This window comes from Corapipo altera, unplaced genomic scaffold (assembly GCF_003945725.1).
Source record: "Corapipo altera isolate COAL_440 unplaced genomic scaffold, ASM394572v1 69, whole genome shotgun sequence".
Taxonomy (NCBI): domain Eukaryota; kingdom Metazoa; phylum Chordata; class Aves; order Passeriformes; family Pipridae; genus Corapipo; species Corapipo altera.
This window is the reverse complement of record NW_020884908.1, coordinates 3,862,711-3,889,408: the sequence shown is the minus strand read 5'-3', so window position 1 is coordinate 3,889,408 and position 26,698 is coordinate 3,862,711. Positions and strand designations below refer to the sequence as shown.

General features: G+C 36.5%; 1 protein-coding gene across 2 annotated transcripts in view; it reads left to right on the top strand.

Moving 5' to 3' along the window:
• TTC29 (tetratricopeptide repeat domain 29) overlaps positions 1-26,698 on the top strand; it is a 192,612-nt gene that overhangs the window by 39,997 nt on the left and 125,917 nt on the right. The window lies entirely within an intron of this gene.

Here is a 26,698-nt window from a genome sequence, read left to right as displayed (position 1 = left end):
ATGCAATTATATAGTAATAATTTTACAGGCTATTTTACACTCTTAAATATCCACTAAGTTCTGCTTTAACTGACCCAGCAAATGCACTGTAAATTGTTAGTTATATAGAGATTGCAAGACATGTCATGCATTGCTCAGACATAAATTATGGTATTTGTCTCATTTTGGAATTTGATTATTTTAACAAATTCACAAATACTTCAGTCTTAAAGTGTTTAAAAATTAGACGGATTTTCATATCAACATAAAGATCTGACCCTTTCCTTACTTATGTTTAAAATATTTTTATAGATCCAACAGGGTGCATAAGAAGATAGTGTCTTTAATACAATAATACCAACACTATAATTTTCTTATATTTATTTTTCTTTTCTCACCTGCTACGCCTAGGTTTTGACTTTAAGAATATTGCTTTTGATATTTTCAGCATTAAAAACCACTTTATGCTTTGGTTCCATTTTACTCCCAGTCAGAAAGATCAGAAAAAGCTCAAGTCACACAGTGAGAAACTTTATCCACTGAATGAGACATTATCCATTCCACCAGACTACAAATCAAAGAGTATCTCTTAGGCTGCTTAAAAATTCATTTTAAAATCTGATCCTGATTGTACTTTTATGGTAATTTCATACCATCAATCATCCTTTTACCTTTAGTCTCTAGGTCCACTGCTTTCCCCATAGATCTCATTCTCTCTACCTCATTATAATTCTTTAGGTGAGAAAACAGGGTAAGAAACCTTAACAGAAAATGAGAGAAAGATGTAAATTTCTCGAGAAAAGTCAGGTTCACTAAGAAGCACTGCTAATGATATGTTCTGATCTATGTTTTTTTTTTGTTTCTAAATTAAAAGATGGAGGGGGATAGAATAAAGTGGAAAACACATTTGCCATGAAAATAATGTGTTTGTAATCTGCATTCTAACTCAACAATATCATTTATACAACTAAGCTGTCAAAATACCATCTTAGATAGAGTTCCTTAAAAAAAAAAAAAAAAAAAAAAGATTTTTGGAGCTCCACAGAACTTTTCCTAATGAAGTGCTGAACTTCCCAAAATTCTGTACTTTCCATTACAACTAAGGCTGACCCCTCTTTGCTTATACTATAGATTATGTAAATTGCAGTAATCAGGGAATGGAACTAACTGTGGAATGCTAGAAACATCCTGGTCAAACACTCTTTCTAACACCTAAACTTAAACTACACCATCATATCAAATGAACACATAACTTTGTTTATGTCTTCAGCAGTACTGAAACCTTCACCAAGAAGCAGCAGATCACAGGAGGGAAAGCTGCTGTATATTGTTCTGTCTACCTGTTCTCTGGGGCAGCTATAATTCTTGGAAACAATCAAAATCTGGTCTATTTGTGGTGGTTTCTACAAGACTCATACTTTCCCAGAGACCAGTATTATAGTTTCACTCTTTTCATTCGAAACCTGGCCAGAATGGAAAGCTTTTTTTTACAGCATTGGGAGATATGACAAATAATGAACCCACTACTCGAGACATCTAGTCCGGAAGAAAAACTATTGTTAATCACAAGGGAAAATGATTTTTCCAGTACTATGGGCTCGTCCATGTTACAGTTCCTAATGTCTTTAACAAAATGTAGCCATAAACCTCTGAATGCTGGTAATAGCAATAATCCCTCCAAAATGGTTTGTTACCAGCAGTTAGTGACCAGTTTCTTAGTTAATGGCCTGAGGGGAAAGGCTTTAAAAAAGCTGTATGCACTGTTTCCTCTCAGGCAATTTAACTGGCTGCATTAAACTGTATTTTCATTGAGCTTCCTAACATTTGTACTCTGATAAAATTCTAGTCAGGGAAGGCAATGAGGCGGTGGTGGAGTATGTCATCACTGTACTTTGTAACAGAAACAAAAAAAAAAGCTCTTGAGTGTCTTCCTACCCTGAATTATGTTAGGATTTGGTACTGATAGTAATAATAAATGTTGAAGTCTTTAAATATCATGTAAAATTAAAAGTAATTAGCAACTTTATCTGAAGAAAGATGAAAGAGTCTTCAGCTTTATGGTATGATACAATGCCCTTGAAACAATCAGGGAATACAAGAAAAAACATTATGTGCTTTCATGCAAAATCAAAATGCTAATCTGAGATGCTCATTTATTTTCATAAACCAAGTAAAAATAGTACCTTATTTGGAGGAGTATCACATGCTAGCATGATACTTGATAATATTAAAATGTTAATAAAACATGAGTATAGGAGGGCTTATGAAGCAATTAATATACAGTTTTCATTTGTATTTTCCTGAGTTAATACATTGTTTCATAAAGTGTTTTCAACTATGTCATTGATGTACTGGCTTATGCAAGTGGGAATTTTTTTTAAATATAAATGCTTTATCCATACTTTATAAAAACCATTTTCAGTAGATGAAAATATTGTACAGCACAGTGCTCTATTAAAAGGTAAAACAAGAATATTCCTTCACTATTTTAGGTGTGTAACATGCTGTAAGCCAGTCAATCCCATAAACAACACTACGCTGATCCCTCTGCCTGTCTCCCCAGCTCACTGGGCTTAAATGCCATCTCTTCATTTCTGCTCGCATGGGTAAAAAGACTCATTAATCAGGAACTTTTTCCCAAGTATGGCAATAAAGTCAAAGGAATGATTGGCATTACACAGAATGCTCTGTAACGTACACACAGGAATATAGGCTCTCATTAGGCACAGCATATTAAAAAAAAACCTAAACAAAATACTGTACATCTTTGCTTGTGCTGTGTAGGATACAGGAACGATAGGGAAAAGAACCACGTACGGTGTGGAGGAAAGTGGGAGTGACTGGAGGGGATTTGAGGCTTCTGGAGTCCCAGCACAAATAGATGGAATCACTTCTGAGGGACTCTGGCAACCTGCCTTACAGTTTTGGTGAAAGGCTGTAGATGGTACAATCCCAAGTGAATCTGCTTTTGTGTTGGAGACTGATGTGAGGGTTGGTCGGGACAGAATTATTCCGTTCATGCGCAGCCTGTGTGAGGCACTTGAGCAGTTGGTGCCACTACCCAGCTGCATTGTATGTGGTAAGACTTAGTGAAACTGGGTTTTTCAGGAACCTTGCCTTTATTAAAGTGCTATTGGAGCATTTTTTGCTCTCAGGTCTCTCTACCACCCACCATAGGGAGAATCCTATTCCCAGCAATTTTGGATGTACCATAACTTCTATTACTTCTACAGCAGACTGTGATTTTACAGAACTGTAAGTGTTTTAAAACAGCATTCTCATGCTGAGGTGGACTTCTAACTGTGTCATCTAGCTATAAAGTCAACCGAATTATGATGAGTAGAATGAACTTCACTACAGAGAAAAATTTAGAAATAAATAGACATGGTGCTTGTTGGAAACACACTGTTCATGCAGTTAAATCAGTCCTAGAATGTCTTAACTAAATAAGTAGTGCTAATAAGTAGCATTAAAAACATTGAAATGGAACAATTAGGTAGCAACACTCAAATTTCAACATAGGTAAGTGGAAATGTGAAATGGACAAAGAAAACTAGCAAGAAGTGGAGAGAAGAGCTTATGCTTTGAGACGTAAAGGTTTTCATGGTAAGTAAAGGCTGAATACCCTTGGGAAAGGTCCTAATCAAGAAAGGTATTTATTTTAAAAAGTGGACTTTATATGTTGTAATTTACAATTAAAATGAGCAGAAATATTTTTCTTCAATATCAAAATAGCAACTGCACTTTTTTTTTTCTCTCTGTATGTTTTATATATAAGAGGAGCTTGAAAACCTTACAGTTTTTGTGGTTTTCACTGCCTTCTTAATCCTCAAAATATCAGGTGTTAATTTCGGTTTTGCTGGAGGACATTTTTGTGGATGTACCTCCTGTACCTTAATTGAACTGATAAGAGAGAAGGGACTGAACATTTAATAATACATTCTTCCTTCAAAAAATTAATGAAACAAGAGTATGAAACATTAATGGAATTACTTCATATTAAACTATCCAGAGAAAGTGCTAAACATAAAGGGCCTCGTCATTCAGGTGACCGTACAGGTTAAGCGCTGTGTTTGGATAGAGGGAGACCGGGGGAAATCTGGGCTCCCCTGGACATTGTTTCATCTCTCACCCCTACAAGGGGCTGAGCTGTTACATCCACTTGTCTGAGGCCAGGCAAGGTTTCAAAACATCAAACTGAAGTTCCTTTGAGCTGAGGGACTTCTCGGTTCAAAAGCTGAGCAGAGGAAGGAAAAGGGAGTGGACTAAAAGCAAGGGAAAGAGATGAGACAGAGGAACGGCATTTTCTTGGCACCAGAGCTGGTTCGGTGGTGTCTGATTTGAATATTTTGAAAGCAGAATTACTTGTGTTCAATTTATATCATCTTGGTTTAAAAATAGAACAGTTTGTGTTCATTTTGAATACAAAGACACCCCAAAAGCTGAGGCATTTCTCTTTCAGCTGTAGAAATTTTAAAATCATTGCAAAATCCTGATTCTGCTATGACTTTGGATGCAGCACTATTTGTTTCACACTGCGCTGACAATTTCTGTCACGTTCACCACAAAAATCATCTAATGGAGGAAAAGTTTCTGGGTCTCATAGTCTCCATAGCAAGAGTTGGACTGGCAATAGCAGCTTGATTTCTAGATAATTTTCTTCCACCGATGATGAAGTAACAGCTAATGAATAAGGTTGGAATCTGGAGAAACTGTAGGTGGTGGCTTTTGTGTTTAACGGTACCGTGGCAATTTACACAGATATACGAACTACCAGGTACAAAAATAAACATTTTAAAGTTACTTTTTAAGAGCATTTTGTCACAAGGATGACTGTATTCCCTACCAGTTATTTTGCAGAAAGTTGTTAGCTCAGCAGACTGGCAGACGAGTGCCCCACTGGTGCCAAAGCAGTGATTCCTTGCTTACTTGGTTTGTTCCTGTCATTCTCCGAAGAACTCTCAACTTGTTTCTCTTCCCAATGTTTTATTTAAATCTCAGTGAGATGATGGAGCATGGGAAAAGGCCTCCTGTTTCATAGCTGAGCCTCCTTTCAAATCTGCAGGCTCAAACAGAATTGCATAGTATCATGTGACCCTTTGCACTGACTGTTCTGTCAAAGCTTTGGCCTCATCCTGCCCAAGTGGTCAGTAATGAAGAGATCTCTACCATGATTTCTGCAATATTAGCAATGGTGTGAAAATACAGCTCTTCCATTAAAAAAAAAGAAAAGACACAGAGAAACACACAACAACTTGGTTTTGTTTAAAACCTTTTTCTGCTTTACTCCTCATGCTAATACATTTGTGACAAATATTATTTTCCCAGATGACATTTGTACAGTAGGTCTATAGGAAATGTCAGCCAGAGGAAAAAAACCTCCTGCATTAATCTGCATTCTGAAAGCCTTCTCATTATTTCTCATCCAAACTAGGAGCTTACTAAATAACAAAATAGAATGCAAATAATAAAATAATGCAATTAAGTTCATATAAAGCTAGAGTTGTCCAGAAATAGCAGAGAAAAACTGAACATCATATTTATGTGTGTATATACATTCATTATGAAAGATGGGGTACTGATTTTATGCATACTTTATATTCTCATCATTCAAATCGTGGTGGAAAAAAAAAGAAAGGAGAAATTAAGGTGATGCTGTGCTGTGGAACATCATACAGGGATGAGTACAATGGAGTCTGTCAGGGGTCATCTTCATGGACACTTTCAAAACAAATTTCTTTATGGGAACTGCAGTGGGGCCAAAAAGAAAAGTTCAAAAATATCCCCAAATGTATGAGATTTTTAAAATGAATGAGGGTGATTTCTTAATCTTTTTATCAGATTAGATTATATCTAATGTTTGCAAGAAATTAATTCCCAAATTTTTGATCTGAACAAGGAGACAATGAGCAGTCTTTCCTTTACCACTTTTTTCATACTATTAATGACTACTATTATTCTTCCTTTCTTAATTCTTTCTGGTCTACATGAGTCTTTCTCTCATAGAAACTATTCTCTACCCTCAATTGCCTAGATGATTATGCACCGATCCAAGGACAGACATCCAGGGTGAATGTCATGGAGAACAGGGGAACTATATACACAGTATTAGAACCCTAAAAAATTATGAGTGTCCAGTATGTCCATCCAGTCCATCCGTGCCTTAGGAATATAAAACTGTGTAGTTTCATCAGTGTGCTGGTCCAGAAACTGGAGCACAGTATGACACATTACAGAGACTCTGAGCAATTTTCCTTAACAAGACAAATTACTGTAATTTTTCTTCATCTATTATTTTAACGAGGAAGGTTCAGAATGTTCCTAGTACCAAAATCAAAAAAGGGTCTAGGGCAAGAAGAAACATTCTTTTAACTACCTTAAAAACAATCCAATTTTAAGCCTAGAGCAGAGAACAGAAGATATCCAGTTCAAGAGGTTACACTCATCCCCTCAGGGAACAAGGAGATGTTGTGACCTGGATGGCCACTTAGAGGGAAGAGTCCTTATAGTTCAGAAACCAGAAAGAAAGTAATTGCACAGCAGCTATTGACAGAACATAATAAGTAAGTTTGTGTAAGTCATTTAAAATAAGTTAGAATACACCTGCATGTGGCCAAGTGGCATTTATCTGAAGAGTGAAGGCCCTTTCTTAAGTCAAGTTGTAAAGTTCAGGCAGTCATAAAACAGCATGAAAGGAGTCTTGGACTCCTTTCTTACAGCTAAGAATTTTAAAATAATTATTTTTAAGTTAATAAAATTAAACAAATTAAAAATTAAGATAACTTTACATTTAATCCTTAGTCTATTTAACAAGTGAACACAAATGAAACTGTACAATTACAGGAATTAGCAACAGACAGCATATCTAAGGAAGAAGAAATAAGCTCTTTCTCTAACATGCTACAGATGATGAGAAATAGCCTTAATTTTAAATAGTTTGAAGGGTGTTAGATGCTACAGTAGGGAACAATCAAGTAATAAGACACAATTTTCTCTGCCTTCCAAAGAGTCCCTCTTTATCTTCCGTATTCTCCTTCGATTTGCTTGTCAGATCTGATTGCAGCATTCTATTTTCAACCAATGCTTTATATCCTGTTGCTCTTCACCATCCTGAGAATATTTTTATTCTAGCCTAGTATTAAGGACTTTAGAGAGAACATTTTGGAAGTTGTATTAAATTGTCATTTGTTTCTTCTTAATTTGTGATATTGCTGACGTGCTGAAAGCACGAGCAAGATGCCCAGAACATTTTAGACATTCCCAAAAAGTACTTCAGAAGTCTGTGGTCTACAAAGAGTAGGCAATACTGACATAAAGAGTGATCTCTGCTGAGAGCAATAAAAGTGCTGCTCGTAATCATGAGGGCAACTTTGCTCATAAAACCAAGTAAAGCAGAAGACACTGCAAGTTACTACCACGGAGTTCTCAAAGGTCCAGGTGTGCGTGTAACGCACACCCCCAGTGGTTCCTCCACTCCAGAGCAATGGCAGCAATGTCAATAATGGGCAGCCAGTCCTACGTGTCTGCAAACCCACAGAAGAGAATGCTCTGAAGAGTCTTGACAAGCAGTGCCCTGGGAGTTACTTTGCTTTCAAGAGGCTGACTGAATTCTTCGTGCTTTTGGCAGCATGGCTAAAAAAAAAAAAAAAAAAAAAGGATCCCAGTTATGTTTTCTATTGTTGAAAATTGCTTCTGAAACCAAAAGGATATAGCTTTGCATCTGTTAGACGGGAACTACGCTGTTGAAAAGATCAAAAACTTATTTTGGCTGGTAAACTGAGCAAACACAGTATGGAAGTTAAAGAGAAAACATCTATAGAAACTCTTCTTTTAGATGTTAGGTTTTCGAGAGGGCATGTCTCAGTGTAAAAGACATTTAACATACTTTTCCATTAAGGTTTTTTTTTTAATAATTTTTAAATTCTCTGTGTATATTTTGGGGTAAATTCAAAATTTAACTCAAATTTGAAGAATATAACTACCTTGTTCTGTAGTATATCTACCCCCCCCCCTTTTTTTCTTTTTATCTGTTTCTCTGGTTGACAAAAAGTCAACAACTTTCAGTGTAGTATTTTTCTAGTGTCACAAATGTGACCTTGATCACCCCTTCTTCTGTTAAGTCTTCAGAACATTCTTGTCACAGAGAGCCATACTTTTCCAGAATAATACTAAACAGCTTGAGAATTTATTCAGTCTTCAGTTCTAACTGTATCTTTTTCTGCTCCCTCTGATCAATCTGTCTTGAGTGCTGCTTTACCCTGGTGTATTGTTTTCTTTCCTGCCCATATTTCTGAACAAGTCTATTTAGATAGTCTGTTTCATCAATTTTAACATCAAACTCTATCATTACCTGTTTTGCCTTAAAAAAAATAAACTTCCTGGAATCCCATAACATTCTAACTTCAGAGCAGCTGTCTACCTAGTAAAATAAAGATGTAACTTCATTATCATGTGTCAGCATCCCTGGTTAGCTAAACCCAGCTAGCACTGGAAACAATAGCCCAACAAAGAAGTGTGCAGCATGAGTTTTGTGAGGTAGGATCCACAGGATCCTTTTCCTAGGATTCTTGGAAACGTTGTAGTTGGTGGTGGAAGGTCAGCACAGCCCTGGATCTGACCACATAAAATTAAGGAACTACTCTTTCATGAGGGCCTTATTCAGCGTTCTAGACTGAAATCTTTTTTCTTCCTAATAGTATTCAATTCATGCACTGCTCTGCCACTGCAGATCCCACCAACTGCCCTAAAAAAAAAAGCAGGAGCTGTGAGTATGGTCGAATACTTTGTCAATAATTATTTTTATCGCAAAATACCACATTGCAGTACCACAATTTTTTACTAAAACATTTTCTTCACTGTTTAAATAATATCACTTATTTATCCTCATTAAGAGGATAAATACACCTGCCAAATCAGGCAGAAACAAATGTCCTCTCTTTCTGATAACATTTCTCTCACCTGTAAAAAGGCATATGACATCTCACTGCAGAATTATCACAGTCTTCCCTATTTGAATGTTTCCTTCTCACACTTCTGCTTACTCTTGGTTTACACCCTGAAACAGTTACATGAAGTCTCTATACCTTTTCAAAGCCAGATAGAGTTCTATGGTTGGGTACAAAGCTTTTTCTTTTTTTCCTTCTTTTTTTTTTTTTAGTTTAATATTTGCTGCTCCATTTTAAAGTGCTGTTCAAATCTGGTACGGTGATGAGCTGCTAGAATTATTATGTGCATATAAAAACACATATATATTTATGTATGCTAATCCATTTAGAACACCCCTTATTTAGAAAATGTATTATTAATTATGATCTCAATAACTGCAAAACAACCAAAAATCAATGCACTATAAACCATTCTGACAGTCAAAATATTGTATTTTCTAAAAATACTCTTTAACAGGCATAAACTCTGAAACATCTGTTTTTCTAACTCTTTATTTTAAGAATAATTCTAAAATTTCATTAATTTCAATTTTAATTTAATTTCTTTTTCTATTTTCATGGCATGATAAAATAAGTGAAAGGAGGTCATAGTCCATGTTGTCAGCTGGTAAAAAATGGCATAGTTGACTGAGAAGTCCTTTATGCTAGCTGAGAATCTAGCCCCACATTTCTAAACATTACTCATTTCCTATTCAAAACATATTTTTAATTTAACGAGTATAAGTCAATGAAATTTGGAATATATACACAGAAAGCTGTGAAGCATACTGCCTGTAATTACAGAAATGAAGGTCAGATTATACCTAATATTAGTCTTCACTAAAATAAGGGATGTTCCTTCTAGACAAAAGAAACACAAAAGATCTCCTATCTGAACTTTAGAATGGAGCCTAATACAATGCTACATGGGAGTTATTTTTTGCAGTGGAATTGATACAAGAAATTATGTCAGGAATTCACTGAAGATGAGATGGTGACATACTGTGTTGAAGGTTGAAAGGGTCAAGCTAGGAAGAGGCTGTATATAGGATTCACAAAGTAGTGGTGAGGGGACAAATCACATGTAATACGTTCAGAAAAATGTCTTGGCAATTAGGAATTAATGAGTTGAAGCTGAGATGAAGTTTTAAACGCAGAAGGATCCAAATATGCACATAAGAAAATCACCCTGAAGGCCGGTCTGATTTCAGTGATATTAAATTTAAAATTACAGAACACAAAATAATCTATTTAGGGACTAAATGTGGAGAATGTTTCTGCAAGATCAAGTTAAACTGCTGAGTGAGTTCAATGTTCAGAATTACTGGTATGTAAATATCTAAAGCCCGGAGAAAGAAGTTGTAGTACGTGGGAATGACACATTTTAGTGACAAATTTGAAGTCAAGAAGTCCAGGGCATGTGGTGCAGGAGCACAAGTTCCTTCCACACATAACGGGGTTCTGACCAGAATCTCATCCAAGATCTTGGACTAAAAGGGATTTATCAGTGTCACATTATTTACACTTTTCTAAGTCACCTTCATCTTAGCTAATCTCATCTATGGCAGGAAGAAACAGGCTGTGTCTGCATTTGTTTGCTGGTCTGATTTCCTCTGGTGCTCTGGCAGTTAATACCATGCCAAGACATGAGATTTGTATGCCTTGCTTTGACTTATTTTTCTTTTTCCCTGGCAAAACAGGTCTGAATAACTCGGCTGAGCAGCCACCGATTTTCAGCTACAAATATGGCTACTGGGTTTGTGTGTTTGCTGGAATGTTCTTTATCAACATCATAATTTCAAATTTTTTCATTTAATTCCCCTACCAGCCATAACTGACCGTATTCTATAGCAAACAGCCTATACAGTGGTATAAAGTTTTTTGCCAGACCAAAATCTTATTGTGATTTTTAAACAGAAATTCTCTCTTCTCCTCTAAATCTACCTGCTCTGCTGGAATTTCCTTCTCAGATAAAGTTTCTTCTTCCAGCATCTCCTTTATCTCATCTCTTGCAATGCTGTAGAGAAAAGGTGAGCTCCAAGCAACACTACTTTGTGTCATTCTCTTGACCTAGTACTGGATATCTCTGTTAGATGAAACAGTGCTAGTTTCTCTTCTTGCTGAAGTGGCTTAGGAAGAGCCCCCTTCTCCATTTCAGAGTCTGCTGCTTTCCTCCCTTTTTTATTTAGAAAAGAATGAAGCATAAACATCAGCACCTTCTTTTAATGTGGCACCAATTCCCTGGTACCTAAATACATAAATCAAAGCCACCATTATTAATGGTTTTTGCAACTGAGACTAAAAGCTATAAGGATGCTTCGTGTTCCAATCCCTTAAGAGAAACGCCAGATAAAACTGTTATTCTGTTTAAATGGTGCCTGACTGAAGGTCTTGTTAATATGCAGAACAGAAAAGCAATAGGAAGGTGCTCCTTTCTTCAGGATGTTCCCACCTGGCAAGTCAAACCTATCCTACTGGAACTAGCTGAGAATGGGAAGTCTGTTTACACGTTACATCTGCCCTGGACATCTCACCTTTTCTTCAAAACTGCCAGGTGCTGTGCTTGGCAACACCCAGATCAGTCCACTGGATATCCAGCTGTATTTACCTGCATTTTCATTCTTTTTTTTTTTCTCAGACAATATCCAGCCTGACAGTGTTTTTCATCTCATTTTTCTCCAGAAGTTTATTCAACAGATTTTTAATAACTTACCTTTTTCCACTAAAAAAATGCCTTCTTTTCTTCACATTCTAACTACTATCTTTAAATCTTTCATCCTCCCTCACACTTCCTGATATTTCTTCACAAACCATTTGTATGTCTTTGAACTACCTCTTTCCTTTATGAAGTTTTTTCTTATTTTCCTTCTCTTTCAGTCCTTATCTCAATGTCAATCTTTATTTCAATCCTTATCTTTTTCTGAAAAGTCATTCTCATTTTCCACGTACTTCCTTTTCCAAAGGATTTCGAAGTCTTAAAGTGATATCTCTTTCATTTTCCTGGAGATTATTCTGCATTGTTCAGTTCTTCTTACTCTCTGGCTGTGTTACACCCAGCTTGCACTGAGCTGCCCTGCTAGAGACCTGCAGCGCCTGTGAGTTGTTTAGGGCAAACCTACACATACATGTTGATGTGACCCCCAAGGGGCAATAACGCTCTTGCACACACACATAAAACATTTTCAGCCTTGCTAAAGGAGTCTAACAGGCATAAAGCAGCCAGGAGCCAGGGCTCTCATTCTGCAGTGCCACCAGTTAGCTCAGGGAGAGGCAGAGCTCTGTCTCACACAGCTGTTTGTGTATGCTTACGTGCTGAGGCTCAGCTGGGAATGAAAAACAACTAGGACATGCTAAGGGCTTTTGTTTTCTACATCTTTTGGCTTACTTAATGGTAAGCTTCAGGTCAGCTCAAAACACTGATGAACCTCTACAAATTTCCACTAAAAGTACAGTCTGTTACAGTCAATCTTTTGAGTGTTGTAAGTCCCTTCTTGCTTAAAAAGTTCCTGTACTATGCTTAACTGTAGTGCTGCAAAGAGGCTTAGCATGAACTGACAGCAGTACATGTAAAGGCAAATTATGAAGCAATGGCTTCATATCTTACACAGACTGGTCTAAGGATATCTTACAAAAAGCAACCTGGACATCTCCCCACTAATAACTAGCAGGATCTCACCTGTATAATTAGAGAGAAATTTAACTACTTAACATTTAATTTATTAACCATCAGTATATATTTTGGTTTTTAGGTTAGATTAAATGAGTCAGTTTTACAGTTTGTGGGTATTTTATAATACAATAAAATTCTGGTCAAAATAAGCACAGAACAAGGTGAAGACACTGTATCATAGTAGAAGGAGCTCTCTACTTCAATGAATAATTCATTTGTGAACCATGGAGGTGACAAAAATCTGAGAACAATAAATAAATGTAATCTGCAGCACAAAGCTTGGGAGTGCTGAGTGGGGGTTAATCACTTGAGCTCAAAGATAGTGGTAACAGTTTGGTTCAAGCTGCCCTGCTGAAAATGCCAGGACTGTTATCTCCTATGTTAATATAATAAAAGCTATGATCAGATCCCTTCAACCTCAGGTGCAAAGAAAATACTGCAGCAGAAAAGCAGCTGTCAGTTGTTTCTAAACCAACTGAAGAAAATAAGTAGAACATGTTCCTAATCCAAGCTGATGACAAGAATGTAGAAAATTAAGAGACCTTTACTCCAAAAAGATCTTCAGTGGCTTGAGGCAGCGAATGTAGGAAATTTACTGTGGGCTATAATAATTGCTGTCTGCCCTGGGAAATGGCATCAAGGCCAGAGCAGTCATGGCTCCACGCAAGCACATCCTCTAATTATTGAAAAACCTGTGTAGAGTCTCAATGTTAATCAGTCTCTCAGAGACTTCAGCTTTATGTGGTTAGTGCAGATTTATGGCATTTTTCTTTTCTTGTTATTAAAACTGATCTTTCACAAGGAAGAAACTATCTCCAGACAACTGTTAAAATGCAAAGTTTCAGTCATAAAAGAGAACTGCAGAGTTATTCTGAGACTATTCCACAGAGAACCCAAACAAGAAGGGTAAGAAACAAAACATCAAAGACACATGGAAAAATGGAAAAAGATGAGACTTTAAAATATTAACTAAAGATGCAACAGTTGGCCTATAGATTCAAGAGGTTATAGTGTAATTAATTAAATGCTTGTTGCAATTAGGGAAATAAACAGTGCATGTACTAATGCAACATGAATAATACATAACTATAAAAAAAGTAAAACAAATTGAGAGGTTTGCATAGTCACATTAACAGAGTGGTTTGCATTATTGTACTAATGATGTCCTTAGAAAACAAACACACAGCTTCAAAAATCTATTGCAAGGCCACAGTTTGCTTCCTTTCACTAGTGCTGCAGTAATGGTGTAATGTATGATTTCTGATTATTCTACTGCGATGATTTTGTAATATATTTTGATCCATAATGCTGAAGCGATTTTGAAATATTATACACAACGTTGTTGGACAACTAATATGTTTAATCAATAATATGTCAGATTTTCTACCAACTGGGTCTGCAAATTTCTGGCAAAGTGGAAAAAGTTGTGTGTCTCAAGATCTTTTTTCTTACTCTTACATATTACATCAATCCCTACTTTCCAGATGTACCTGCCACTTCATAAATAGTAGAACCCTGGGAGAGTTCACAGGAACGAAGCCATAAAAATTGCGAACTTCTGTGCCACTGACAGGATTTGAGAAGGGCTTGGGAGTGGGGGGGGTGATAGATGTGTTAGTCACATATCATTTAGTTGTCATCATTTTGAGAAATATGAAGTAACAGATCTGATTTGTCTACAGGTTTTAATTTACTACTAATGGCTCTCTGCTCTTTAGTGGCCTAAATTGGCATTAAAATAATCTTTCTGGAAAGACATGCACAAATACTGCATAAAAACTGACCATAGATTGTACTTATAACCCAAAAGTGGCACATTTACTCTGTATAGAAAAAGGCTGTGCAAGATACCAATTATCTGTATGGGAACAGGAAATTCAAAAGATGTAACTGGAATAAGCAGTGGGAACAGAGCACAAGACTGGAATCAAAAAAGGTTATGCAAACTGACACCTGACATCAGCTCTTTATTCCACTTATTATGCTAATACTTTAGAAGAAAAACAAGGACTAAAATACCACGGCTATATGTGCAGGAAAGATACAGAGTTATTTGAAGTACAAAAAGCAAAAGTACTGTAAGCAAAAGCAAGCAATGTGTTCAAGAACCCTCTTATCAGTGTAGAAAGCTCTTAGATATAAAGGCATCTGAGACACTATTTTTTACTAACTTACAGTCCATAACTTTAACTGTGATGGTGTGATAACTTAAATCATGTCTTGTGCACTTGAAAGTGAATCACAGGTGCAGTTTTTACTACCCGATTTACTCTGAAGGTACAATCAGTTAAAACAATCAAGAAATATTAAAGCAGTTGTTTTATCTTCTGTAAAGGTTATAACCAAGTCCGACTCAACATCAGAATATATATTTCTCATTTTGAATTTGAATTTGAACAAACACCAGCTAATCCTGGGAGCTAAAACATGCAGTGGGACCGGAATTTTATTCCTCATTTGAAAAATGAGTCCCCTTGTGAAGTGTCTTGGCTGTTACCACTGCAACTAATAATGCAATAATCATTGCAATAGCAAGTAAAAATAGCAGGAGAAGCATGGAAAACTGTGCATGCAAGTGTGTTTGTGAGCCAGGCTTGCTGATTTTGGCTGAGACAGAGCTAATTTTCTCCACAGTGGCTGGCATGGGGCTGTACTTTGGATTTGTGCTGAACATGGGGTTGATGATACAGGGATGTTTTATACTGCCATGCTGGCAAGGAAATTGGGGTTGCATGGGAAGATGGGAGGAGACACAGCCCAGATACACAACTCCAACTGACCAAAGGGATATTCCATACCATATGGCATCATGGACAATATATATAAAACGGGGAGAATAAGGAGGAAGGGGGAAACATTTGGAGTAATGGCATTTGTCTTCCCAAGTAACCTTTGCGTGTGATGGGGCCCTGCTCTCCTGGAGATGGCCGAGCACCTGCCTGGCCTTGGGAAGTGGTGAATGAATTGCTTGTGTTGCTTTGCCTGTGTGTAAAGCTTTTACTTTCCTTATCAAATAGTCTTTACCTCAACCCATGAGTTTTCTGGCTTTTACCCTTCTAATTCTCTCCCTGATCCCACTGGTGGGGCTGCAAGTGAGCAGGTGCGTGGGGCTTGGCTGCTGGCTCGGGTTAAACCATGACACAGGCAAAAGTAATTAGATCGATTATTACTAATTATGGATTATAACTCAGATGTCTGTCAAAGAATAAAACCTCTCCCTAATACTCTATGTTTTCCATATAGCAGTTTAGATCTACATATTCTTACTTGGGTATTTTTCTGTTTCTCAGCATTAGCTACCACTTTCTGCCTTATTACTAAGATCCCCATCCCGAAAAATTTGAAGGCTTTCTCACCCTTATATAGTAACATCATGCTGAAATGCAACTGTATGCAGATTATATAAACACAGACATAGAAGTCTAGATTTTCACACTTGTTTCTCTGTCTGCATAATTCTGTCTTTGCACTTTAATATTTACATGTTTACCTTGCAGCACATTAATTTTAAAGCACGGAAAAACTGAATTTTACTGCGTGAAATACGATGTGAAGTGTCACCTTCATAAGATACAGCATTCTGCAGTAATTACTGCAAACTGTAGTATTGCTATTGTTACTTATACTCTTAAATCATTACTAGAGAAATTCTGTACTAATATTTTTAAAAAGAGGAGAAGTGCTTGATTTCTACAGGTAAATATAATTTGCAATCCCAAAACTGTTTTAACCCACATGACACATACAATTATCAGCTAGATTTATCCTCTGCTTCAAGTATGAAAGAATAAAAAAGTATAACACCTCTATTTATTCTATGATACATTATTATCAATTAGTGAAAATACAGCTGATAGCTTCAAAGATATAAACAGAAAGTAAATTTTTCTAAAGACTTGCTTCACTGCTTTTCTAATTTACCAGTTATTTGCCTTATAATAACAAGAGATTATTTCACCTTTTAAAACTAATACAAAATTTTTGGATAAGGAACTATTTAACTGAACAGAATCTTTTAAGACTAATAGGCATGTTTGGTTAGAGCTTTTTCACTTACAAATGAAACAGATACTCTGCAAAGATTTCAAAAGTTTAAATCAAAATTGTTCCATTAAACCATCAGTGACCGTAATGAAAATCACACGAGTGTGATTTTCATTTTATTTCATTATTTAATGAATTTTGCTTAATTTTGTTTTATAAGCCATCCCCAATTTTATGTTGATATCCTATCTTTGCCACTACCTGTACCACACATTGTAAGCGGTGTCATGATGTGTTTTCATGTACATAAATGAGTGATCAGAGATAAATGTTTCTTGACTAAATCTTTCCTGGGAAAAACTAAATACATAACTCTTATTTAACTTCCTTATGGATATGACTGTGCCATAAGCAGCATGACCTGCATTTCTGGGCATGCCTGCCAGTGTTTTTGCATGTTGTGCTGCCCTGCTTGCCTACTCCCTATCTGTATGGATAGAGAATTTTGTCCTCTTCAAGAGATGATATAAAAATACTGAGAAAAATATACTGAGATAAAGACAGCAGAAATGACTGCTCCCATAGGAAGAAGGCCCATTTTGCCATGACTTCAAGAAAGAACCAAGAATTACCTGTAAATGAGAGAAAGAAACACCAATACTTGAAGGAAAACGCGAGGCACAATGAAGGATAATCACCAGCTCTTTAGAAACAAGCCAGGTAACTGCCTCATACATTTTTGCCCAGCTCTGTACATTGTTAAAATCGAGGCAGGATCTCTGCAATGCCTGTATTTCATACATTTCAGTCATCAGATTCTCTGCTGTGGTACTTTAAGAACCTATGCCAATTAATTTGCAACTGAGAAAAGAAGTACTGAATTCGTGAAGGCTCCTGGGGAGCTTGTCTTTGTAAAGAGTCCTTCCTGGTTGGATAGCAGGGACCCAGCTCTCAGGGGAGTGTGCAAGACAGGGAAGGTGCATGTTAGGACTGTATACAGAGACTGGAAGGCAGTGCCTAAACTCTGCTCAGGTTGAAAAGGGTAAGGATTCACTGTGAGGCCTTAGTGAGAATTCAGATGCAAAGTTCACATGGTGGACAAGAAGGTGGCTGTTAAAATTACAAAATTAGATTATTATAGGATTACAATGTAGGTGATTATAAGCCTACATTATGCAAGATTGTTAACCCTGAACTTCTAAAGTTGCCATGGCAGAAAAGGCTGGTTCTGCAAAGCAGATAGGAGGAATTTTGTTGATTTCCAAACTTGTTATCCAACACCACTCTCCCAAGCCATTTTTCTCTTCCTCCTTGGTTTAGCAATGCATTCATTCTGCTGCCAGTTCCAAACATGCATCTGAACCCTTTCCCCTCTCAGATTGAGCAGCTCTAGCTAGCTCTTTCCATTGTGTCCCCAGCAATGAGACACTCCATTTTTTGGGTTGTTGTCCTATGGCTTTACCAGCTATTACTGGGCTTCAGTGAACAGAGACACAGGTACATCCTGGATGAATCCTCTATACTGGGTTTTGGAGACCAGAAATTCCTGTGAACAAATCTTAGACCAAAGATAGGTGGGTGCTGACATTACAGTGTATCATCCAGGAGGAGATAATATGCATACATATCTGGCAACATTTAAGACAAAGCTAAAGACTGATGTTGCTATGACACAAAGGTAGTGAATTGTTATGAAGGTTTTGAATTCATGGTCAAGTCCCCAGAAAAGCAGCCCTTACCATCATCCTCTCTTCTTTCTGGAACTGAGAGACTGAAAATTTAGAGCACCTGTAAATCTGTGGAAAATGAGGGTCAGGATATAGAAAGGTAGACAATATGCCCAAATTTTCTGCACCTGAGGATACTGGTGTAAAAATGCTATGTGTATATCTACTACAATTACAATAGTGTGAAGTTTGTCCACAGAAGAATGCCAAGAACATCTGTTTTGAATAAACAGTGTGGTCTCACAAAGCCTAAATCATAAGAAACTGTCTGACACAAACTTCTGTTTCACATTTAGAAAAGAATGTGACTCAACAATTTTGGCCATGTGGCCACCACAAGGCAAGACATTTACGTCAAAGCCTACTGCAACTGCACGTAAATCCAAGTTCAGCTCTTAGCATAGCAATACATCTTTTTAAGGATTTGTGGCCCTTAGCTGTGATTTGCAGAGAGTGAAACTTGATAAGCAAGCAGAAAAAGGGTAAGGCTAGAGTGGACCAATATTAACTTGAGTTAATTAATTTAGACATCCCTGCAGACTGAGGGACAATAAATTTCACTTCCATCTGTGAACACTTGGATTTGAGGCAGATCCATAAAGAATGAGTGAAGCTGTTCTTCCAGGGACACAGGGAGAGTGGCTTTTGCTGGGAAACTCCTGCTTCCCTGTTCTAGACATCTTGCAGCAAGATTGCATGGTAGTGTAGAACGTCAGGCAAAAGTTTCTGATTCCAGGAATGTATCATTCCAACAGCAGTACTTCACTAAATTCTCTGGCTTTATCACTTCAGTTGTTATTTTTGTATTATCTGGTAATTTAGATACAGTTATTGTAGATTCTTCAGCCTGTGTTAGATATTCTCTGTACTCCCCAGAGTTTTGTATCCTGTTTTATACTTCTTCTCTTGTTTTTATCAGTTGTCACCTATTGTGCCTCAGTATTTTACTCTCGGGTGCTTCAATTATATATGAATGTGATGTGCTTCACAGCAGTGAGTTTCCATTTGCCATCTAAATATCTTTGTACATGAATGTAGTAACCTACATTTAACTTCACAGGCAGTTGTGCAAATCTACTGTATTTCAGCTTTTGGGTTTTGGTGCGCTTTTTTCGTCTGCTTGCTTTTATTTGATAATTGATTTCTAGGTCTTTTCTCCTCTGCTTTCCTAACCAAAAATAAAATGGGAAAAGGGGAAAAAATAAAAGGTTAGGAAATAAGTCACACAGTCTATCCCTAAACTTGAAGGGAAAGAGGCTAGATTGGGATATTAGAGAGCCCCTCTCACCTAAGAGGTTTAATCATATTGGCTCCCTTTGTGGTGGTACTTAAATTCAGCAATTTTCTTAAAAAACAATTCCATTACAAGAAAGAGCAGCTTGTCTGGTTTTAATGTCTTAGTAGTAGCAGTAACTATTTGCAAAGTGTTGGTAATACCTCATCAGACTGATTTGCAGAAGTGCTTTCATCTCACAATCAAGCAGTAACTGTTTTCCCAGTACTCTAAAAAATAAGACACTTTGAAAACAGAGAGGCAAGATCCCTGCTCTGTGAGTATTGTCTACACAGACAAAAGCCAGGTAAAGAAGGTGGTGTGCATATGAACTGGCATTAACATTTATATGAATCTCCTCTGACTTATTTTCAGAAAATATTTGCAATATCTGAGACAAAAATTTGTTTGATACTTCTGTAATTTTTTTACATTAATATAAATACACTGAAGGAAAGTCTTCCTAGGCTTCCCTATGCTCCTTATACAGTACCACAGGATAGTGAAAGAGAATTTAATATCATGTTCTTATAACTTTGAGGTCGAGCTCTAAGTTTTTAAATCATATGAAATGTGAATCAGTGCACTGTATTATCAAACCCATTTTTCTGTTTACCAGATGTTTTATTTTTCTTACCTATTTGTCAGATTTCTGTGCCTCAGTCTACATTATTCAGAAAACACATGGGTAGAAAACATATGCTGAAGAGAAATAACCTGCCCACAAAGCTTATGGCTGTTCACAAGTGTTTTAAGGGTGTTCTCACTTTTTAAAGTTATTTCACAGGGGAGATAATGATCTGTTCAAACTCATGGAAGGTAGGGGGGCTTTTATAGCAAATTGGATTTAAGACTCATGTAACATTTTCTTAAGCAGCCATCTTGCTGCTTGCATCTAAACACACATTTAATATAATGCCAGTGTTCAGAAAAACATATAAAAAAATAAGGATGTATTCTTGTAGGAAAAAAAAAAATCTCAGTAATAGAACAGAAAATAGCTGCCTTGGACAAAAATAATTCAGAACAGAAGCCTTCAGTATATAGCAATATAACATGGTATTTGTTTGGAGTTTTGCTTTTCTGAATCCCATGAGCTCTTAACATACCTTTTAGACTATTTTGAAATATTTTTAAAATCAAATAATTTGGTAGGACTTTTTAAATCAATTGTCAATCCATTATTTGAGTGGCAGTCTCACTAATCAGGAAAACAGCATGAACAAGTGGTAAGTAAATATAAATCAAAACACATCAAGAATTAAATGTCTGAAAAATGCACTAGGGAATTTTTTTACTTCAAATCTGTGCAAACACAGATTGAGCTTAAGATGTGTGGTTATTGGCTAAACAATTTTTAATGAAATATAAAGACCTATGTGCTCTTAAATGGATAATTTATGTGCAATGTTATTGTCTCTCAAGGTTTAATTAAATGTTTGCCTTGTGGCTAATCAGCTACAATTAATAAATGAAGCCTATATTCATGTCACTTATAGGGAATGTTAAAATGGCCTCCATCAGAATTTCAGTATCACTTTTGTGGCTGGTTGATAACAACAACCTATTGTATCAGAAACTTCCACAAAATAATTTGGTAAGGGCACTATGAAAAAATTACAGTAGAATAATGCACAGGTTTATCACAATGCATAATTTTAAGTTCAGTTTGGAGGTAAGTACCTGGAAGTACTTCATGTGGAAGTGTATGCTTACAAAGTGCTTTTCATCCCTAAAATCTCCAAAATTCAATTTAAACATCTACTATACCAAAAACAGGAGCAACATTTCTTAGCCTTATGGATAGAAAGGAGTTTACACAGCAGAGCATAAACATCCATTAATCACCCGACATACTGAAGCCAAAGGATTGAACCATCTCTGGCCTGACACACCTAAATGTTGTCTTAGGACTATGCAACAACAACAACACATTATTTTCCTAGACATGACCTTTCCATGCCTTTTTCACTCCTGCTACTTTAAGCTATGAACCTCAGTAGGTAAGCATTTAAAATGTAGCTGAGCTTCTCCCAGCTGGGTACTCTCCCTGAATGCATTATATAAGTCATAGGCTGACAGAGAACAGGCCAAAGGCAATGCTGACTCTCACTGACAGTGTTCCAGAAGTCATCTAGAAAGAGAATTTAAGATCTCCTGACCTCAAAAGACATCTATTCTATGCAGCTAACATATTGTTATTTATCATTTACGCTGCAGTAGTGCACACAGGCTCCATCATCAAAATGTGACCTGTAAATAATATGTAGTTGCTTGTCTATATCAGTGTTTTAGATGAGAGGCAATCAACGGGTGTGACCAGAACTAGAAAACAATAATGACAATAGCAAGTCAGAATAAACGATATTCAGAGACCAAGTGCAAAACTTTAGAGTTTCAACTTACTGGGGAAAAAAATTATTAATCAGCCAGGTTAATGTGAGCACCTCTTGCTGGTAGTCTTTCTTATCGTCTCAAATTATTTTTTTCACTAATTTAAGCATAATCTCTCGTACAAGAAAGAGAACTGTACAGGATAATTTTGTTGTCGTCACTTAAGTCATTCATTTTGATTGCACCTCCTTTGATTTAGTTACATTCTCATTCAGCCACAAGTCATGCCATGAAAGTCACTCAGAGGAATCTGAAAGGCTGTAAATACTGCTGTCTTCTATTAGGATAAGGAAAGGCATAACTAATTGCTGTACAGTAAGGATACTGGCGGCATATTTTGTCTCAGGAAATGAAAACTTATTTAAGAATAACTTATTTCTCTTGGGGTTGTAAAGACATCTTTATCTGTAAGTCACTGTACTTTCACACAGGCTTACATTTATTACAGAACGAAGACTATACAAATGAATGTATTAGAACTATTTAGCTCAGTTCTCCAGCAAACAGCTTGACCCAACATACACCAGAACAAACAGACAATGACACATTGCATACAGAAAACACAGCAAAGTTTTCTAAATGTGATTACAGTGGCTTTTTCTAACAGTTACTAATATCAGTCCTACACATAAAATCTTTTTTTAAATGCTCTATAGGATAAACAGTCATAACCTAATTCTGATTACAATTTCCCATTCAATCATGAAGGAGACCTTCAAACTCGCTTGCCTGAGGCACTGAGAAGCTCCAGGTCTTTGACGCTCATGAAAGAAAGATAACAATCACTCTTCAGGGGAGAGAGATTTTATTATACATACCCCGTGGGTTTTTTTTATCCTTTATCAAACTGTACCTTTGTGGGACTTTAATTTCTTAATGGGTTGTTTATCCTTTCCCCCATAATTCATGATGATAAGCTAGATGTCACAGAGATATTGTTATGGTGATGAAAAAGTTGTACTGATGGGCTGAGTCAGTGATGTAGTTTGATTAACTTTTTATATAAATCTTTCTAGACAGCTTTCAAAAGAAGGCAAAACAAGTAAGTTGACAATGTTACGAATGTTTCAGTAGGTGAAAATCTATCTGATGCAGATAAATCTGTGAGTACTAATACCTGAAATAAATAAACATTACCACAGGACCAGGAGGGGATACTGATGGGATAAATTTCAGTTTATCATAGAGGGAAGTGGGAAAGGGAGTGGGGGTAAAATGCATGCTGGGGCAGTTTTTTTGTAATGCACGTAGAATATAGGGCCTACAATGGCATAATATAAAGGACTTAAGAGCATGAGTGTTGGAAAGCAGCACTACTTGCAACTCCATCATTCATAAGTTTATTAGATGCTCTCAAGCAAATGCCAATAAAACCTTTGTACAATGCCACATTTGTATATGCTGTACACATCTCTCAGGTTAAGGAAATACTGATTTAGACACTTCTGAGGTGTGTTAGGTTACCCTGAATCCAGTTATGCCATCAATGGAACTTGACAATGATCTAGTATATCGATGTATGATATGTATATAATGAATAGCAAGACTAGGGATCCTTATAGTAATTTTCATACTGTAAGTTTGTTTGATCTTCATCAGCACCGCTGTCTCTGTCTTGTCACTCAAACAGAAAGCTGAAAAAGGAGATACATGACGTAGAGACACCGCTGAAGTTGGTTAAAGAGGTTGCAAGTGCTGCATTAGAAACACAGTTGAAATCTTTAGTCAGTATGATACTGGTTATTCAGATCAAAATATGCATTTTCCGTAAAGAAAAAAATCAGAAGCAAGTCCTCCAACTTAGCTGTGTATTCCAACTGCCTCTGAAAGTAAAAGAGATTATTCTTGTGGGAAAAGTAACTTCTCTATTCAGCTATAAAAAAGAGCAGCACCAGATCTTGCCTGGCACAGCCTTCCTTGGCTAACTACTACTTGCACCAGGACCCCTATTTGTGAGAGCTCTGTTCTTACTCCATATCCTTCTTCGAGTCCTAGTGTCGTGCTGGTACCTGACCAGCAAGTTTTGCAGTCTTCATCAAGCCTCTCTCTCTTTCCTCCCCTTTAAAGTGGAGGAGTGGGGACAGTTCAGTTTTAGGGTTTTTTCTGCAGTGGATATGTTAACAAGTTATAGGAAAATCAAAACTCCCAAGGACCAAAGATGGACAACTGGGCAGGAGTCAAAACACTTACTATTTTAAGAGCAATGTTCAAGTATTCAGTATTGAAGAATATCCAGATATGTTCTGGTAAGTTTTGGGCATTGCCATATTTAAGCAATTTATTTAGCAATTTCTTTCTCATGTAACCAAATGTGCACAAACACATTTCCTAAGGGTATCAGCTACTCAAAATGATCAATACATCGCACTTTTGGCCTCTTTAAGTTACATTTTTGAATATGCCAACATCTGAGAGTCAATTTTACTCAAACAAATTAATTCTTCACACAGTTTTTGCAAAATGTATCTGCTATAAAATATTACCCTTCCTTGGACATTATCACTGCTTACAGAATTGGAAGAGAAGCTCCTCTAATTATAGGAATAAAAAGTGCTAGCAATTGAATTTTTTTTTTCCATGCACAGAAAGCCTTTCCCTTCAGGACTTGCTGGCCAAACATTTCTAGGCCAATTATATTGATGTTACAACACAGCATTGTAATAGGAGTTGGTTTCATCCTTAAGCACAGAAAGGCTACTGCCTCTTCATATTACTATATAGATGTAGAATGCCTTTGATTCTTTGCTAAAGAGTGTTCTCTCTAAGTTACATATTGTTTGGCATGCAGGATCCTTTGAACACATCTCCATTAAAAAAAAAAAATCTTACTTTGCTTCCAAGTCAAATGAATTATATATGTTTAACACAGAAAATGTAGCCATGGTGTAAATGTCTGCTTGTGAAGTATTTCAGATATCATTCCAGAATATTACCAGTAATTTTAAATCTACTGGTTTATCTTTTCAGTTATTACAGGTTTTCTTTGTAAGTTTATGTACAGGATACAAATAACTGTGTTGTTGCAGCGTTTCTTCCAAAAAGCCAAATGATAATAAGCCGAACGCTTTACTGAAATCTGATTAAATTACATCAACAAGCGAAACCTGCAGCCTCATTAAGAAAACAAAGTCTGTTTGCCAGGCTCTACTTTTCTGCCAGGATACAGAGCTTTTTTAGCAGAAGCCCGTGCTAGATGGAATTACCCGTCTTCTTTTAAATTATTTGTTAACTGAGTTTTATATTGGCTACTCTACATTTTGCCTGTGACCGATGTCACATTGGTAAACACTGGTAAACTACTATTATCCCATTTAATCTTTTAAGGTATTAGTATAATACTAGCTTTATCCTCCTTAAAAAAGTCTTAGTGTCCAAAAAACTTCCGAATATGAATATTGATGATGCATCCAACTTCATGACATATTCATTCCAAACTCTCTAATGCCAGTTTTCTTTCAGTAACTGAAGTTGAACCATCCTCCTACATTATCATTTGAACAGAAAACAACTCTTCAATACCATACAACATAATTACAGCAGCTGCCATCTTCCCAAATGCACAGAAGGAATATGTATGTATTTAACATTCAAAGTTTGTCACTAATTATGGTTAAATCTGTCAACTTCATTCCTTAATAGGGTCTTCTTACTATTCAGATCATTTTCTCATTTTAATTCTGTTGACCATATGTATATTTCCCTTATAACCTTTTCCTTCCCACAGTAATTTTCTACAATTCCTAGCTTTCAGTGTACATGTATGATACCACATTCTTTCTTGCTTCACAGATGTTTGCCTTGTAAACTACCCTGGGTTTTCAGCAAATATATTCCTTAATTGTGGAATTATGGCTATGTGAGTATCTGCACTAACATCCTTAAACCGTTTCCAGTTCTCATTCTCCCATTTCAGATTAAATTCCTTCTCCCAACAGAAGTATCTTATAATAGTATTCACCTTCATAAAATTAGCCCTTTCAAAGGATTAAGTATATATATTATTGGTTTGGATTTGATTCTGTTTGCACATTAAAAATGTGATCAAATCATTATCAGTTACACCTAAGCTATGGCTAATTTTTAGTTCTGTGATCAATTCCTTTTCATCTGACAAGATTAGGTCTAATCTAGAATTCCTCGGTGTTGGATGCAACACCTTTTGAGTTAGGAAAATGACATTTTAAATATTTTGAAATTCCAAGTACATTTTAACAGTGGCAGCATGAGACCTTCAGCATCTGTCACTCAGATTGAAATTCACTCGGTACAGCAGTGCTTTCCCTGTATGCTGTAGGTGGGTAAGGCATAGGTCATGCTGTTCTCTAGTGTGATTTGATATCAGCTAAGTACCCTGTCAGCTTCTGACTTATCCGTTAGAACATTGACCCATAAACATTCAAGATCCTTTGCTTCCAATTGCCATCAACTCAGAAAAGGTAATGCCACTTTTGAAGTGCTTTCTGTCCACTTGATCCTTCCAAAATAGATTATAACAATTGATTTTGACATTTTTGTTTTCCAAACAGTTTTAGCAATAAAATCTAGGTCAAATCTGTGTTAAAAAGTGATTCTTCTGTTGGTGTCAAGTTTCCAACATGAAAAGAGAAGTTACTGAAAAATCTCTGCTCTTTGTGTTCTCTTATAGTTTTGATTTGCGCTTAGCAAAAGCTCATTGGTTTCTTCTCAATATTTCCACCTCTGACCAGCTCCTTGACTCCAAGGAGACCAGTCACTTAGAAGAACAGCT